The sequence below is a fragment of the Pinus tabuliformis genome, chromosome 1_2 (genome assembly GCF_031772625.1).
Source record: "Pinus tabuliformis cultivar Carrire ecotype Pingquan chromosome 1_2, CPIR1, whole genome shotgun sequence".
NCBI classification, from domain to species: Eukaryota; Viridiplantae; Streptophyta; class Pinopsida; order Pinales; family Pinaceae; genus Pinus; species Pinus tabuliformis.
In genome coordinates, this window is record NC_142298.1 from 1,242,285,991 (window position 1) to 1,242,303,645 (window position 17,655).

The 17,655-nt window shown below is 41.9% G+C and overlaps 2 pseudogenes; both read left to right on the top strand.

Moving 5' to 3' along the window:
- The first annotated feature begins 569 nt into the window (after nt 1–569).
- Nucleotides 570–1,088, top strand: LOC149210747 (uncharacterized; annotated as a pseudogene).
- A 108-nt stretch (nt 1,089–1,196) lies between these two features.
- LOC149210748 (uncharacterized) lies at nt 1,197–1,849 on the top strand (annotated as a pseudogene).
- Nucleotides 1,850–17,655: the final 15,806 nt, after the last annotated feature.

Here is a 17,655-nt window from a genome sequence, read left to right on the forward strand (position 1 = left end):
CAAAATAAAAAAATAATTGTAATTCAAAACATGCCCATATCACTTATGATTTGAAACCACATTCTATTTCATTTCTTTTTCATTCCTCCACGATGGCTTGCTCACTGGTCTATGAGACCAAGGTGGGCTCTCTCTTGCAAAACAAAACTAGCTATTTAAAAAAAAATCATGTGTAATGAGTGTGGGACAAAAAATTATCAATTTAGATTCTCACGAGGTTCATATACCATGTGGTATTGCATTGGGTGTGGTCGCCAGATGGTTGGCTCAGCGCTTCCAAAGCTAGCGGTCTGCTTTTCAGGAGTGGAGTCTATGACTTCGCCGGCAGCGGGGTCGTTCACATGGTGGGCGGGATCGCCGACAGGAAAGTTGTCACAACTACTCTTGCTGGATGCTCCGTGGTTTTGAAAATGCTATTTGGGAGAAGGCTTCCATAAGGGCACTGGAATGTGTTGGATGTTTTTCAAATTCACTTGACAGTTTCAAGCCTCGGCTTCCTATGCACAGATCTCTCCACCATGCTTCCACTGCATTCCGGCTGCTTCAGCACTTTATTGATGGTTTGAATAATGTCACCGTATGTAATGGAGATGGGTTTCTCGTCAGCCTTTCATCTATCTATTCAATCAACAATGTGTTGGTGCCACCCATAAAACGAGATTGCATCTATTCTCCAATTTCAGGTCGTCCAAGTTTTCAAAAATTTCCAGAAAAGTGTTCCTGGAGCTCAGAAAAACTAATTTCTGTGGGCAATTGCCAGTTATCCAATGCAATAGAAGACATCAAGGAGAACAAGAGATTACATCATTTCCAATATTATTAAAGAAATATTCAGTGCATTAGCTACACTCATCTTGGGTTTACTATGCCCTTATGATGCATTGGCTGAAACATGCATAGATTATACTACGACAATGTTCAACATGCCTATATTTTTTGGTATAGCCCTGATAGGAGCTATTGTTGGAGGCTTGATTGCAAGAAAAAGAAGATTTGAACTCAAACAGCTGAATAATCATTTGCGCCAAATAAATATGAAATTGAAAAGATGAGCCCAGATAGCGTCATATGCACCAAACCGTAACTGATCAATATTTTCTATTGGTGGCATTTTCTTCACTGGAGCAGCTTTATTACAAACAAAATGATCCTATATATTGGAGGAGAAGATAGTGTGGTCTGATGAGCTGATAGAAATGAGTGAAAGGCAGTGGGAAGGCTACCATTCTTTAGATATATACACTCTTGAAATGGTCAATATTATCAATAGATCTCAGCCTGACTTTTGTGCCCTAGGTGGGGAGTCTCAATGACAGGTGGAATTCTGCATGGTAGAATTTTTGAACAACAAGGTGCTAAAGGAGCGTGAAAGGTCAAAGCAAAGGGATTTTTCACAGTATCATAATGAAATCAAGGACTATAACAGTCACAATGCAGCAATGCAAGTTCATCCAATTGAAGATCGGGATGGATCAATTGTTTCACAATGGGAATTGCTCAATAGACAGAAATACCCAACTAGAAGAAATTCTGGTAAAAGCAGGTTGCAGTTTGTAACAATGGGAGTTAACGAGACTGAGGATGAACTGTCTCCTAGACATAGACATAGGTAGCAAGAGGAACAAGATAGAAGGTGGTCTGACTTAGTCGGTATTTTTACTCATGGGATGGCTATAAAGTGTCTTCTCATAGGTCTACTTGGGTCAAGCCCACTTATGATCGAAAAATCGACATAGATCACTCCTCTGTGGGAGTTCTATGTCATTCTTCCAAAATGGGATGGCAGGTCCAGAGGGTCAATGATACCACACACTTGAGGCTTCTGTATGACAAATTGTTTTCTCACTGATGTTTTTCCTTCTTTGATGTACACAGATATTTAGCCTTTTTCTTCGTATGGTCATCAACGCCCTATGGCCTCCTCCAACAACTAATCCTCCTATAAGCACTGAAAGGTGCTTCCCCTACTAATGTTAATTATGCGATCTTGATCTCCTCTCATCAATAGGTTCTGAGATCGAATCCTTCAACTAACATCTCCATTAAGAAACATAGGCTCCAATGCTCCTACTCCTTTACCCATGTCAATCTCATATTTCAGCAAATATCAAGGCCAATTGTTAGCTGCACCAAACATGACCTTATTAGATCTTTTTCATCTCTCTACTTCAGAAAAATAATAAAACAATGTGCATCAAGCGTGCTCATCAACCGTGATGTATCCAACATATTGTTTGAAATTTACTTTTGTCTGATTAGGCAGTCTACCAATTAAATCCTCCACCGTACCTCCACTAATTTTCACATCTATGCCAAAGAATACATACATAATCAAGAACAGCCATTGCTGCAATTTCAGTTGCAACTCATTTTAATATGCACGCATAACAGAACTTCAAGCACAACTAGATGCTAGAAATGAAGAATTTTAATCTCACCGCTACTCTGATACCACATGAAGAAGAATCACAAAGCCATATAGCCATATGCACAACAAATTAACACAAAAAAATTAAACTGGCGGAAAAGGAAGAGAGCCATCATGTGGTCTCTCATGCTCATCTAATTCACATTATTCAAAAAATTTAATAACATTTAAATACATGAGTAAGTGGTCTTAAGATAGTGTGTCTATCTTAGACTCACTTGGTTGAGACAATTTCTCAACTTACACACTAATTTAGAAGAGCTAGTTGGAGAGAATCTCTCATCCAAACTAGACTCCTTAGTTTGAGGAATTCTCATGATTTTATTTATTTAATTTAATAATTGGATTTATTATTGATTTTTAAGGGAGTGAGGCTAACAATGTGTATCTATGGTGATGGTCATTGTTGTAGTTGTGTTGTCATGTGGAAGTTGATGGTGTGTTATTGGATGTGGTGGTCATGATTGTATGTCAGTTATGCATTGGTTATGTATGTCAGTGCTTATATATTGTTATGCATACATTGATATGGTTGTAGTTTTCATGCATGAGGTCATGGTATTCTCATGCATTCATAACTAGATAGTGGTTGAAATGGTGATTATATGTTGATTTGATTATGATTATACATGTATTGTGCTAATTTGGTTTATCTTGCAGATGAGATATCCTCCCCTGAACTATACTGAGGTATGTTGACTTATGTTATATTTTGGGTTTAGTTTACATGGTATACTTATAGGAAGAAGAGAAAAGATGACTAGTAAGATGGTAGACTACATTTCATGAGACTATCCCTATGGATAAAATGAGCAACGTGGTGGTGGGGACTCTTTTGACTTAGCAAACACATTGAGAAGTTTGAAGGAAGAAATAAGGAGTTGCAAGGTAGATAATTACAAATTCATTTAGGCACAAAAGAAACAAGCAGAGGTCAATGTGGTAATCCTTTAGAGTTTGTTAGAGTTGCAGAGATAGGGACCACTTTGTATTAGCCATGGGTAGGAGGATAGGACTAATGGGGCCTATGGAAGTAAGTCTCATGGTGGGCACAAGTCATATGGGGATGACACAACCAAAGATCGAAAACTCTTGGATACTTCGGATAGGAGAGGTGATGGACATAGATTCTATTCCAGTTTTTCTTCTGACAGGCTAATCTTCATCGATATCATCCTTACAGACATAGTGAAAGAGGATATTTTTCGAATGATTTCAAGAAAGAAAAACCACCTACATTTGATGGGGATTTGAAGAAGTCGGAGGATGCATAGGCATGGTTACTTGGGATGAAGAAGTTCTTTGAGTTGCATGAGTACACAGAGAACATGAAGGCTAGAATAGTTATCTTCATCCTCAAAGGGAAAGCAGACATTTGGTGGGAAGACATGAAGCGGGTTAGAGACATTAGGACAAAAGAGTTGAGTTGGCATGAATTCAATATACTTTTTAGGAATAAGTAATTTTCATAATGGTACTACGACAAAAAAGCTAAGGAATTATATGAGATAAAGATGGGAATGATGACAGATGAGGAGTATACGACCAATTTCCTGGAGTTGTTGAGGTATGTACCATATCTCAAGGATGAAAAATCAAATGTTCAAAGATTTGTCAGTGGATTTCCATTAGCATTTAGACATTGGATTAAGTATGATGAGCATCAGTCGCTTAAACAAGTCATTGGGAAATTGAAGCACTCTTATGAGCATTCAAAGCATCAGATCTAATCTCAGCAAGGTTGGAAAGGGAAGACAAAGCTAAAGGTAAATGGGAACTAAAAAGAACAAAACCTTAGTCAATACAGAAGAGAAAGAGAATGTTGCACCTTATAAGAAGTTTAATGGGTCATGTCCTGGAGGGTAGCATAATGCAGGTGATGGTGAGGGACAGTTGCAGTGTTGGACATGTGGTAAGGAGCATCTTAAGAGGGATTGTATGCAGAATCAAGGTGGCAGGTCTCATATTTACATTGTATAGGAAGCACAGATTGCTGGGGATGTTGGTTATAGCATTCCATAGATCTATGCAGTGTTGGATAATAGGTAGGAAGACCACCAGACATCTATTATCAAGATGGATAGTAAACTTTGTGATCAAACTATTTCTATTTTGATAGACCCTGGATCTAATTATAGTTATGCTAGTCCTGAATTGGTGGATAAGTGTGGTTTGAATAAAGAAGTGCATGTAGTATCTTGGTTAGTGTAGTTGGCTACATGTACAAAGAAGAGAGTTCATCATTGGGTAAGAGCTTGTGCATTCGAGTTGAATGGTATGCCTCCCTCAGCACATTTGAATGTCTTGTCGTTAGCATCATATAGTATTATTTTGGGTATGGAATGGTTGTATATTCACAAGAATAAGGTGGATTGTTATGACAAATCCATTGAGTGCTCGGATGACAATGGAGGACAAATAATATTATATGGTAAGAAGAAGGAAACATCAGTTAGAAAAGTGACAACTATGTAGGAAAAGTGCAATCATAGGAAAGGATGTGTGTTATTTGTAGTGCATATTTCTAGTGATATAGGTAAGGAGGATGATGATGCAGAGGTATTTAGAAGGTACTTGATCTTGCAGCAGTTTTAATATGTCTTTCCAACATAGATTTTAGATTTTCCACTTCACAGGGAAGTGGACTTTTCTATTAAGTTGGTACCAGGGGCAACATTAGCATCAAAGGCACCATACAAGATGAGTGCTCCAGAGTTAGTAGAGTTGAAGTTGCAGTTGAAGGAAATGCTTGAAAAGGGATACATTAGGCCAAGTGTATCACCTTTGGGTGCACCAATGTTAAATGTAAAGAGGAAGGATTAAGTTATTCATTGATTACAGGTAAATGAACAAGGTGACCATTAAGAACATGTATCGGTTGCAAAAGAGTGATGACTTGTTTGACCAGTTGAAGGTAGCAACAATGTTCTCGAAGATTAACTTGAGATCCATATACCATTAGGTATGCATTAAAGAATATGACAACTATAAGACAACTTTTAGGACTAGGTATGGGCATTATGAGTTTGTTATAGTTCCATTTGGTTTGACGAATGATCCAAATACCTTTATGTGCTTGATGAATAATGTGTTGCGTTCTTATTTGGACAAGTTTTTTATTGTATTGAGTGATGACATCTTGGTATATTCTAATAATGAGGAAGAGCATGCCAAGCACTTAGTAGCAGTGTTGAGATTTATAAGAGAGTATCAGTTGTATTCCAAGCTTAGTAAATGCAATTTCTTTTAGACAGAAGTACATTACTTGGGACATGTTATTTCTAAGGAAGTTATAGCAATAGATCCAGATAATATAAGAGTTATCATGGAGTGGGAAACTCCTAGAAATGTGGATGAGGTAAGATCATTTATGGGGCTAGAAGGTTACTATAGGAGGTTCATCAAGAACTTCTGTTGAATTTCATATCCTATTACATCATTGTAGAGGCGAGGTAAGAAATTTGAATGGACAGAGGAATGTGCAACAAGTTTTGAGCAATTGAAGAAGTTGTTGACAAATGCTCCAGTTTTAAAGATTGCATATCTAGACAAAGAGTTTGTGGTATGTACGAATGCTTGCAAGAGAGGACTTGATGGATTCTTCATGCAGGAAGGATATGCAGTGTTCTATGAGTCATAGAAACTAATTGATCATAAGTAGAATTATCTGACACATGATCTTGAGTTGGAAACAATCATCCATGCATTGAAGATGTGGAGACACTACCTTCTTGGCAGAAGGTTTGTACTAATGAGTGCTCATAGTGGATTGATGTATCTATTTGACCAACTAAATTTGAATTCCAAGCAAGCTAAATGGTTGATCACAATTAGTGAGTTTGACTTTGATATTTGGTACATTAAGGGAAAAGTGAACAGGGTCGCAGATGCTTTTAGCAGGAGAGTGGAGGTGAATCATATAATAGTTATGAGTTCTAAAGGGGATAGACTTACAAGATAAAATTTTACAAGTAGGACAATAGGATGATAGGTACATGGAGCTTATGCACAAGTTACTACAGGGTACAGGTGATTAGGAGGTGGACTATCATCTTACAACAGATGGTTTGGTCAGATTTAGGGACAAGACATATGTGTCGAATGACAATGACCTTAAGAAGACTATCTTGAGATATTTTCATGTGAAAATATATTCAAGTCACCCAGTATACCAAAAGGCATTGATAGAGGTGAATAAGCTTTATCATTGGATGAATTTGAAAATGGAAGTGGAAAAATTTGTGGTTAGATGTTTGGATTGTAAATAGGTAAAGAAGAATGTAAGAATACAAGTGGTCTACTATAGCCAATTCCAATTCCATAATGGAAATGGGAGTTCATTTCCATGGATTTCATTACAGGTTTTTCAAGGACATCTAGAAAACATGATTCCATCATGGCTTTGGAGGACATGTTGATGAAGGTAGCGCACTTCATTCCAATGAAGTCTACTTATTCAAATAGTGATGTAGCATAGGTCTTCATCATAGATGTAGGGAGGTTTCATGGTATTCCAACTAATATCGTGTCATACAAGGATGTTAACTTCACTTCCAAGTTTTTGAAGGCATTGTTTGCAGGTTTGGGTACAAATTTGGCCTTCATCACAACTTATCATCCACAGAAGGATGAATAGACAAAAAGGTTCAATAAGATATTGGAGGACATGTTGAGGATGTATGTGATGCATCAGTAGAGGATATGGGAGGATTACCTTCCATTCATTGAGTTTACTTACAAAAATGGGCATTAGGAGTCACTAATGATGAGTCCACTAACGACATTGTATGGGTGGAGTTGTAAGACTCCCATTAGTTAGAGTGATCCAGTGAACATGGTATTAATAGGACTAGACATGTTGATATTGAGGGAAAATAAATGCAGGTAATTAAGAAGAATATGAAAGAAACACAAGATAGGTAGAAAAGTTATGTAGAGTGGAACAAGTTGTTTAAGGAGTTTCAGGTTGGGGAATAGGTTTATTTGTTCATCAAGCCCAAGAAGAGCTCCTTGAGGATTGGATCATGCGCCAAGTTGGCACCTTGGTTTTGTGAACCTTTAAAGATTCTTGAAAGGGTAGACCAATATCCTATCGACTTGCATTGCCTCTGATAGTGAAAGTCCATGATGTTTTACATGTGTCACTGCTTAAGAAGTATGTTAAGGATGTTGATCATGTGATTGATTTGTCTGTATTGTATGTGAATCTAGAAGGCGAATTCCAACCAGAACCTCAGTGTATTTTACAGAGAAAGCTGCTCCACTACACAGGACCCAATGAAGCTACTTGGGAGATGGCAGATCATATGCGGGCCATGTATACTTCTTTATTTGCTAGTTGAGTGAATTATTTTGGCATATGTTTTGGTGTGATGTTTTGGTATATGTATATGCATGTAAATACCGCCATGAACTGTGTTATAAAGCTCCAATAAGTGGTATGGGTGTCATGTTGGGTGTGGAATCCCCCCCAAGTTTTTGGGGCTTAAAGCCCAAGTTTTGACCAAGTCCATGGTAAAGACTCCGCGATTTGTGGGTGTGGAGCGCAAAGTCATAATAGAGTCACAAGGTTGTCTGCCCTTGCTTTTGTAATGTAATGTGTTATAGACATATTTGGGCACTACAACCCAAATCATATATGTCCATAAACCAAGGGCTTCTAAACCCCTAAAAGTGTTGTTTCATACCCTAAAGGAACAAGGTCAGCTGATTACATCGTTTCCCAGAAGTTCTCCCTAAAAGCCTGCTCAGAACTGGTCAATACTAGACCATACAAATTGCTCCATGTTGAGGGTGTGATGCATCTCACCTGTCACATGCAAAAAGTGCAATGCATACTGAAAATCCCTTATGTAGGGTACGATGAACGAGAGAAAACAAATGGCAGAGGCAGTTTTCTAGGTGGAAACCCAGAGAACCTTCTAGAAATTGCTCATTTGACACTTGCCTCTCTGAATTCGCCCAGGGATGAGTAAGAGATCATGAAATATCCAAGTGGAACCAAGAAATATCAGTGAAATGACACTAATAAAAATCCCAGAAGCTGACTCACCCACCTGCAAATATCTATTTATGGATCCCTCATCCTAGAGATCCAGGGGCTGGAATTTTGTATTTTGTAAGGAAGTGTTGTTGGTTTCTCTGTGAAACATTGTATTGTTGGGTGATATAAGCTTTTCATGAGGTGAAGAGGGCTTTCATGCTGGGAGGATGGCGCTGGATCAGACAGCTTGGTTGTAATCCTCTCTTCTACTACTTCTATCAATAAAGGTATTTGATTTTTCTTCCATATAATTGTATATCTCTGAATATTGTACTTATGTATGCATTTGTATGGTTAATATACATCTGATCCTATATTATTTATGGTTATAGATCTCTATGCTTTGATGGTATTTTGCTGCTTTGACTCTTTAGGTGTTCTTTGAAGCGGGACAAGTGAGAAAGGAGTGGTGAAAGCTTTATCAAGGGAGAGAGGAAAAAAGCAAGGAGACTCACGAAAGACTGAGGTTGGTACTCTCTGCTTCTCTCTCATCTATCTCTCATAAAGGAAAATACAAGTGACTTTAAACTATTTGTTTCTAAGATAGCTACCCGTCTTAGTGGGACTAGCATCTCTGAATGGACACTAGTTTTCCTGATAGAAAAATGGCGACTCCACTGGGGAGCAAACAGTTTATTTTTTCATTTCTATTTGTTTTCTTTATAAACTACAGACAGAGCCTGAAGTTAAGCCAGCTAACCTTCGAACTGCATTTTCTATGCAAGTGCAAAGTAGATCAACGTTGCTTCAGTCAATCTTTGGGTTTGTTTATGAACTGAACAGCTAACTTGTAAACATCATAAGAGCCCTGGTGGTAGCTCAAATAACCTCATTAGATCAGCCCCTATACGTTGTGTTTACTGTTTATCATTAGCTTAGCCTAAATCCCTGAAATTAGCTGTAAACTGTGAGTGAAAACCAAGCTCAGTCTCATCCCTGGACCATCACACTAACTCTCATTGGAAACTTGGATGCATTGCACCTCCCGTGTGTTGCAGGTGAGATGCATCTGATACGGATTTAAACAGGAACACAATAAATTACAGAGATAACCATAAACACAGAGATGCGATAACCATAAAGACAGATATGCAGTGGAAATAATACTTCATTTCATCACTGTAAAATACTGAAATATGCTTACAAATAGAAATAGAAATAACTCAGCTAGGGTGATGGTAGCTTATCTCTGAGAAGAGATGTGTCGGCTACATGCCTCTGAACTGTTCCGAACTGTGTTAAAATGAGGCTTGAGGGCCTATTTATTGTTGAGAAACAATGGAAAACCCTTCACATTCCAAAACCTAACCCTAGAAGATGAAACGCCAAATTGTGGGCCCTGTTTTTGGGTAAGTTGGTACATCAACTTCCCGGGGTCACGAATTGGTTGTACTATCTCCGTTTGACGCGCATGATAGCCCGTTGGAAAGATCTCTCCGAGGACTATGACGAAAAGATGATTTTTAAGTAGAAAAATCGTTGGGTGTGGATTTCCCAAAAAACGTCATTTAGGGCCTCAAAACAGCTCTGGAAGTTTAGGACCCGAAAAACTACTAAAAATAGTAAATTGTGCTATAATTAAGGAAACAGAAAAGCTGAAAGAGACAGTTGTGGGGGTCCAAATGGGATAGGTGGGTGGCCACCAACATCCACCTAGATCATTCCTCCCCCCTTAGGAAGCAATGTTCCCCATTGCGTTGAGTTCCTCCCTGAGATGAGGAAGCTTCTGCTGAGCTGGGTCTCTGGTGAGTTGTTCTGCAATCTCTGATGTGTCCAGAAATGGTGGGGAGCATGGTCGACGACTGTCCACATTGAACACTTGGTGCAAGCGAAGGAATGGAGGAATGTTGTGCTTCAAAGCATTGTTTCCCGTAGCCTTGTTACTGGTGTAACGACCATGTCGAAGTGGTCTGAGTTTATGATGGGTTCTGGTAAGGCGCTCCCTCTGCAAATGTAACCAAACTTTGTCGCCCACCTGAAACTTGTGTGGTACCCCTGCGGGTAAGGAGAAGTTGTTCCTGTGTTCTGTCACGACTGTATCCCTCTGTTGTTGTTGCTGTGTGGAGGAACCCTTCGCGGGGATCATGGATGTAGCAACGATCTTCCCCTTACTTTGGGAGCGAACCAAATAGAAAATAAATTTCCTAGTTTGTGAGATGAGCTTGCTTCCTTTCTTAGCAGTGATCAAAGAGGTGGCGGTAGGTGGGGCTACCTCTGGTATCCTGTATAATGAATTATCCAAATAAATGATGACAACGCAAGGCCTTGACTCATACACAGCATGTCGCCTCCACAAGTATGGCTGGCCTAATAGTACATCACAAACATCCAGAGGTGTAACATCACACAATACCTCGTCTGTGAAGGGCTTGATGCTGTAGGGAAGGCGACACTGCTGGTGAAATTTGAGATCTCATCCTTCGTGAAGCCAACCGATACTGTACGACTGTGGGTGTGGTGCAGTTGGTAGGCCCAACTGTTTCATGACCTCTACTGAAATGAGGTTCTTTTGGCTGCCACTGTCGACAATGAATTGCAGCGGCGAACCCTTCACCCACATCTGTGAGTGGAAAAGACGTTCCCCCTCCTCTGGATCTTTGGGCTCATTTTTCTGGATCTTGGCAGTAGCAACAGTGGCGCTGGGATCCGCATCGATGATCTGCTTCCCTTTGTCATTCCCCTTGTCGTGTTCTAACTCAGAGTTGGAACATGCATCTGATTCGGAAGCCTTCAGCTCGGCCACCAGCAACTGCTTGGTTCAACCCTCACTTGTGTTATGAGTGGGACTCTTGTGGAACTCACACCACTTTCCTGTGTCCTTCTTTGGCTTCGTGGTGTTGTTCTTTTCTTGCGGCTTCTACGGGTTGTATTGGGTCACCCCGCCTTGGCTTTGTCCTTTGGGCTTTGAATTTGCAGATCCAAAGTCTCGCTTCTTCTGTTTGAACTTTTGCTTGATTTTGACAGCATATTGGTATGCTGTGACGAGTGAGGAGATGTTCAAGAACTCCATCTCTTCTTGGATGTATCTGTGTAGGCAGCCGTGGTATTTGAGTACCAGATGCAGCTCAGAATCTTTGATACCCAATTTTGTGCGAAGGGTATGAAAAATGTTTGTGAACTCCGGCACATCTTGGTCTCGTCCCTGTCACAGTGTGGTCCATTTGATGTATTTGTCCTCATAGATTTTGACAGGGTAGTACTACTCCTTGATGGCATCTCGGAAGTCATTCCAAGTGGGTGCGGTTGAAAATAGTGAACCTGTACTTTCATCCTTCTGTTCGCAGTAGGTTTCCCACCAGTCCTTGACGTGGGGGGCTGCTTTGAGAAGAGAGAAAACAATCTTTTCCCGACTTGAAAATTCATGAACAGAAAAATACCCATCGAGCAGATTTAACGATTTATCTACGGCATCTGCGTCTATTTGACCCTCGAATATGGGTATTTCAAAATTAACTTGTACCTTAAATGGTGTGGCATTTCCAGAGTAGCTGTTGGAAGCCGATGCGTCGCCTCTAGGTAGCCGCTGAAGGATTTGGGCAAAGTTGTCCATCATCGCATTCCTTTGTCGCTCGAGGGCTTCTTCGAGCAAGATTTTGATAGGATCTCCAGCCCCCTCATTTTTCTTCTCATCCGCCATGGGAGGTCGTCGAGATTTGCGAGGCTGGTCTTGCAAAGGTTCGACCAGTTCCAGACCTAACTCCTTATAGCCCGACCTCGTTGGGGACATGCAAAGAAAAACAGAGAAAAAGCAGACCGCTCTGATACCACTGATCCGGATTTAAATAGGAACACAATAAATTACAGAGATAACCATAAACACAGAGATGCGATAACCATAAAGACAGATATGCAGCGGAAATAATACTTCATTTCATTACTGTAAAATACTGAAATATGCTTACAAATAGAAATAGAAATAACCCAGCTAGGGCGATGGTAGCTTATCTCTGAGAAGAGATGTGTCGGCTACATGCCTCTGAACTGTTCCGAACTGTGTTACAATGAGGCTCGAGGGCCTATTTATTGTTGAGAAACAATGGAAAACCCTTCACATTCCAAAACCTAACCCTAGAAGATGAAACGCCAAATTGTGGGCCCCGTTTTTGGGTAAGTTGGTACATCAACTTCCCGGGGTCGCGAATTGGTCGTACTATCTCCGTTTGACGCGCATGATATCATGTTGGAAAGATCTCTCCGAGGACTACGACGGAAAAGACAATTTTTGGCAGAAAAATGCCTGGTTGTAGATTTCCCAAAAAACGTCGTTTAGGGCCTCAAAACGGCTCTGGAAGTTTAGGACCCGAAAAACTGCTAAAAATAGTAAACTATGCTATAATTAAGGAAACAGAAAAGCTGAAAGAGACAGTTGTGGGGGTCCAAATGGGATAGGTGGGTGGCCACCAACATCCACCTGGATCATTCCTCCCCCCTTAGGAAGCAATGGTCCCCATTGCGTTGAGTTCCTCCCTGAGATGAGGAAGCTTCTGCTGAGCTGGGTCTTTGGTGAGTTGTTCTGCAAGCTCTGATGTGTCCAGAAACACTTGGTGCAAGCGAAGGAATGGAGGAATGTTGTGCTTCAAAGCATTGTTTCCCGTATCCTTGTTACTGGTGTAAGGACCATAACGAAGTGGTCTGAGTTTCTGATGGGTTCTTGTAAGGCGCTCCCTCTGCAAATGTAACCAAACTTTGTCGCCCACCTGAAACTTGTGTGGTACCCCTCCGGGTAAGGAGATGTTCTTCCTGTGTTCTGTCACGACTGTATCCCTCTGTTGCTGTTGCTGTGTGGAGGAACTCTTCGCGGGGGTCATGGATGTAGCAATGATCTTCCCCTTACTTTGGGAGCGAACCAAACAGAAAATAAATTTCCTAGTCTGTGAGATGACCTTGCTGCCTTTCTTAGCAGTGATCAAAGAGGTGGCGGTAGGTGGGGCTACCTCTGGTATCCTGTATAATGAATTATCCAAAGAAATGATGACAGCGCGAGGCCTTGACTCATACACAGAATGTTGCCTCCACAAGTATGGCTGGCCTAATAGTACATCACAACATCCAAAGGTGTAACATCACACAATACCTCGTCTGCGAAGGGCTTGATGCTATAGGGAAGGCGGCACTTCTGGGGAACTTTGAGATCTCGTCCTTCGTGAAGCCAACCGATACTGTACGGCTATGGGTGTGGTGTAGTTGGTAGGCCCAACTGTTTCACGACCTATACTGAAATGAGGTTCTTTTGGCTACCACTGTCGACAATGAATTGCAGCGGCGAACCCTTCACCCTCATATGTGAGTGGAAAAGACGTTCCCCCTCCTCTGGATCTTCGGGCTCATTTTTCTGGATCTTGGCAGTGGCAACAGTGCCGCGGGGATCCGCATCGATGATCTGCTTCCCTTTGTCATTCCCCTTGTCGAGTTCCGACTTAGAGTCGGAACATGCATCTGATTCGGAAGCCTTCAGCTCGGCCACAAGTGACTGCTTGGTTTGACACTCACTTGTGTTATGCGTGGGACTCCTTTGGAACTCACACCACTTTCCTGTGTCCTTCTTCGGCTTCGTGGTGTTGTTCTTTTCTCGCGGCTTCGACGGGTTGTCTTGGGTCACCCCGCCTTGGCTTTGTCCTTTAGGCTTTGGATTTGCAGATCCAAAGTCTCACTTCTTCTGTTTGAACTTTTGCTCGATTTTGACAGCGTATCGGTATGCTATGTCGAGTGAGGAGATGTTCAAGAACTCCATTTCTTCTTTGGATGTATCTGTGTAGGCAGTCGTGGTATTTGAGTACCAGATGCAGCTTAGAATCTTTGATACCCAATTGTGTGTGAAGTGTATGAAAAATGTTTGTGAACTCCGGCACATCTTGGTCTCGTCCCTGCCGCAGTGTGGTCCATTTGATGTATTTGTCCTCATAGCTTTTGACAGGGTAGTACTACTCCTTGATGGCATCTCGGAAGTCATTCCAAGTGGGTGCGGCTGAAAACAGTGAGCCTGTACTTTCATCCTTCTGCTCGCAGTAGGTTTCCCACCAGTCCTTGACGTGGGGGGCTGCTTTGAGAAGAGCGAAAACAATCTTTTCCCAACTTGAAAATTCATGAACAGAAAAAAAAAACCATCGAGCAGATTTAACCATTTATCTACGGCATCTGCGTCTATTTGACCCTCGAATATGGGGATTTCAAAATTAACTTGTACCTTAAACGGCGTGGCATTTCCAGAGTAGCTGTTGGAAGCCGATGCGTCGCCTCTAGGTAGCCGCTGAAGGATTTGGGCAAAGTTGTCCATCATCGCGTTCCTTTGTCGCTCGAGGGCTTCTTCGAGCAAGATTTTGATAGGATCTCCTGCCCCCTTGTTTTTCTTCTCATCCGCCATGGGAGGTCATCGAGATTTGCGAGGCTGGTCTTGCAAAGGTTCGACCAGTTCCAGACCTAACTCCTTATAGCTCGACCTCGTTGGGGACATGCAAAGAAAACAGAGAAAAAGCAGACCGCTCTAATACCACTGATCCGGATTTAAACAGGAACACAATAAATTACAGAGATAACCATAAACACAGAGATGCGATAACCATAAAGAAATCTATGCAGCGGAAATAATACTTCATTTCATTACTGTAAAATACTAAAATATGATTACAAATAGAAATAGAAATAACTCAGCTAGGGCGATGGTAGCTTATCTCTGAGAAGAGATGTGTCGGCTACATGCCTCTGAACTATTCCGAACTGTGTTACAATGAGGCTCGAGGGCCTATTTATTGTTGAGAAACAATGGAAAACCCTTCACATTCCAAAACATAACCCTAGAAGATGAAACGCCAAATTGTGGGCCCCGTTTTTGGGTAAGTTGGTACATAAACTTCCCGGGGTCACGAATTGGTCGTACTATCTCCGTTTGACGCGCATGATAGCCCGTTGGAAAGATCTCTCCGAGGACTACGATGGAAAAGACGATTTTTAGGGATAAAAATCGCTGGCTGTGGATCTCCCAAAAAAAGTCGTTTAGGGCCTCAAAACAGCTCCGGAAGCTTAGGACCCGAAAAACTGCTAAAAATAGTAAACTGTGCTATAATTAGGGAAACAAAAAAGCTAAAAGAGACAGTTGTGGGGGTCCAAATGGGATAGGTTGGTGGCCACCAACATCCACCTGGATCATTCCTCCCCCCTTAGGAAGCAATTGTCCCCATTGCGTTGATTTCCTCCCTGAGATGAGGAAGCTTCTGCTGAGCCGGGTCTTTGGTGAGTTGTTCTGCAATCTCTGATGTGTCCAGAAATGGTGGGGAGCATGGTCGGCGACGGTCCACATTGAACACTTTGTGCAAGCGAAGGAATGGAGGAATGTTGTGCTTCAAAGCATTGTTTCCCGTAGCCTTGTTACTGGTGTAACGAACATGTCGAAGTGGTCTGAGTTTCTGATGGGTTCTGGTAAGGCGCTCCCTCTGCAAATGTAACCAAACTTTGTCGCCCACCTGAAACTTGTGTGGTACCCCTCCGGGTAAGGAGAGGTTGTTCCTGTGTTCTATCACGACTGTATCCCTCTGTTGCTGTTGCTGTGTGGAGGAATCCTTCGCGGGGGTCATGGATGTAGCAACGATCTTCACCTTACTTTGGGAGCGAACCAAACAGAAAATAAATTTCCTAGTCTGTGAGATGAGCTTGCCTTGACTCATACACAGTATTCGTCTCCACAAGTATGGCTGGCCTAGTAGTACATCACAAACATCCAGAGGTGTAACATCACACAATACCTCGTCTGTGAAGGGCTTGATGCTGTAGGGAAGGTGGCACTGCTGGCGAACTTTGAGATCTCATCCTTCGTGAAGCCAATAGATACTGTACGGCTGTGGGTGTGGTGTAGTTGGTAGGCCCAACTGTTTCATGACCTCTACTGAAATGAGGTTCTTTTGGCTGCCACTTTCGAAAATGAATTGCAGTGGCGAACCCTTCACCCACATCTGTGAGTGGAAAAGACGTTCCCCCTCCTCTGGATCTTTGGGCTCATTTTTCTGGATCTTGGCAGTGGCAACAGTGGCGCTGGGATCCGCATTGATGATCTGCTTCCCTTTGTCATTCCCCTTGTCGAGTTCTGACTTAGAGTTGGAACATGCATCTGATTCGGAAGCCTTCAGCTCGACCACCAGCGACTGCTTGGTTCGACACTCACTTGTGTTATGAGTGGGACTCTTGTGGAACTCACACCACTTTCCTGTGTCCTTCTTTGGCTTCGTGGTGTTGTTCTTTTCTTGCGGCTTCGACGGGTTGTATTGGGTCACCCCGCCTTGGCTTTGTCCTTTGGGCTTTGGATTTGCAGATCCAAAGTCTCGCTTCTTCTGTTTGAACTTTTGCTCGATTTTGACAACGTATCTGTATGCTGTGCCGAGTGAGGAGATGTTCAAGAACTCCATCTCTTCTTGGATGTATCTGTGTAGGCAGTCACGGTATTTGAGTACCAGATGCAGCTCAGAATATTTGATACCCAATTGTGTGCGAAGGGTATGAAAAATGTTTGTGAACTCCGACACATCTTGGCCTCGTCCCTTTCGCAGTGTGGTCCATTTGATGTATTTGTCCTCATAGCTTTTGACAGGGTAGTACTACTCCTTGATGGCATTTCAGAAGTCATTCCAAGTGGGTGCGGCTGAAAACAGTGAGCCTGTACTTTCATCCTTCTGTTCACAGTAGGTTTCCCACCAGTCCTTGACGTGGGGGGCTGCTTTGAGAAGAGCGAAAACAATCTTTTCCCGACTTGAAAATTCATGAATAGAAATATACCCATCGAGCAGATTTAACCATTTATCTACGGCATCTGCGTCTATTTGACCCTCGAATATGGGTATTTAAAAATGGTGTGGCATTTCCAGAGTAGCTGTTGGAAGTCGATGCGTCGCCTCTAGGTAGCCGCTGAAGGATTTGGGCAAAGTTGTCCATCATCGTGTTCCTTTGTCGCTCGAGGGCTTCTTCGAGCAAGATTTTGATTGGATCTCCAACCCCCTCCTTTTTCTTCTCATCCGCCATGGGAGGTCGTCGAGATTTGCGAGGCTGGTCTTGCAAAGGTTCGACCAGTTCCAGACCTAACTCCTTATAGCCCGACCTCGTTGGGGACATGCAAAGAAAAACAGAGAAAAAGCAGACCGCTCTGATACCACTGATCCGGATTTAAATAGGAACACAATAAATTACAGAGATAACCATAAAC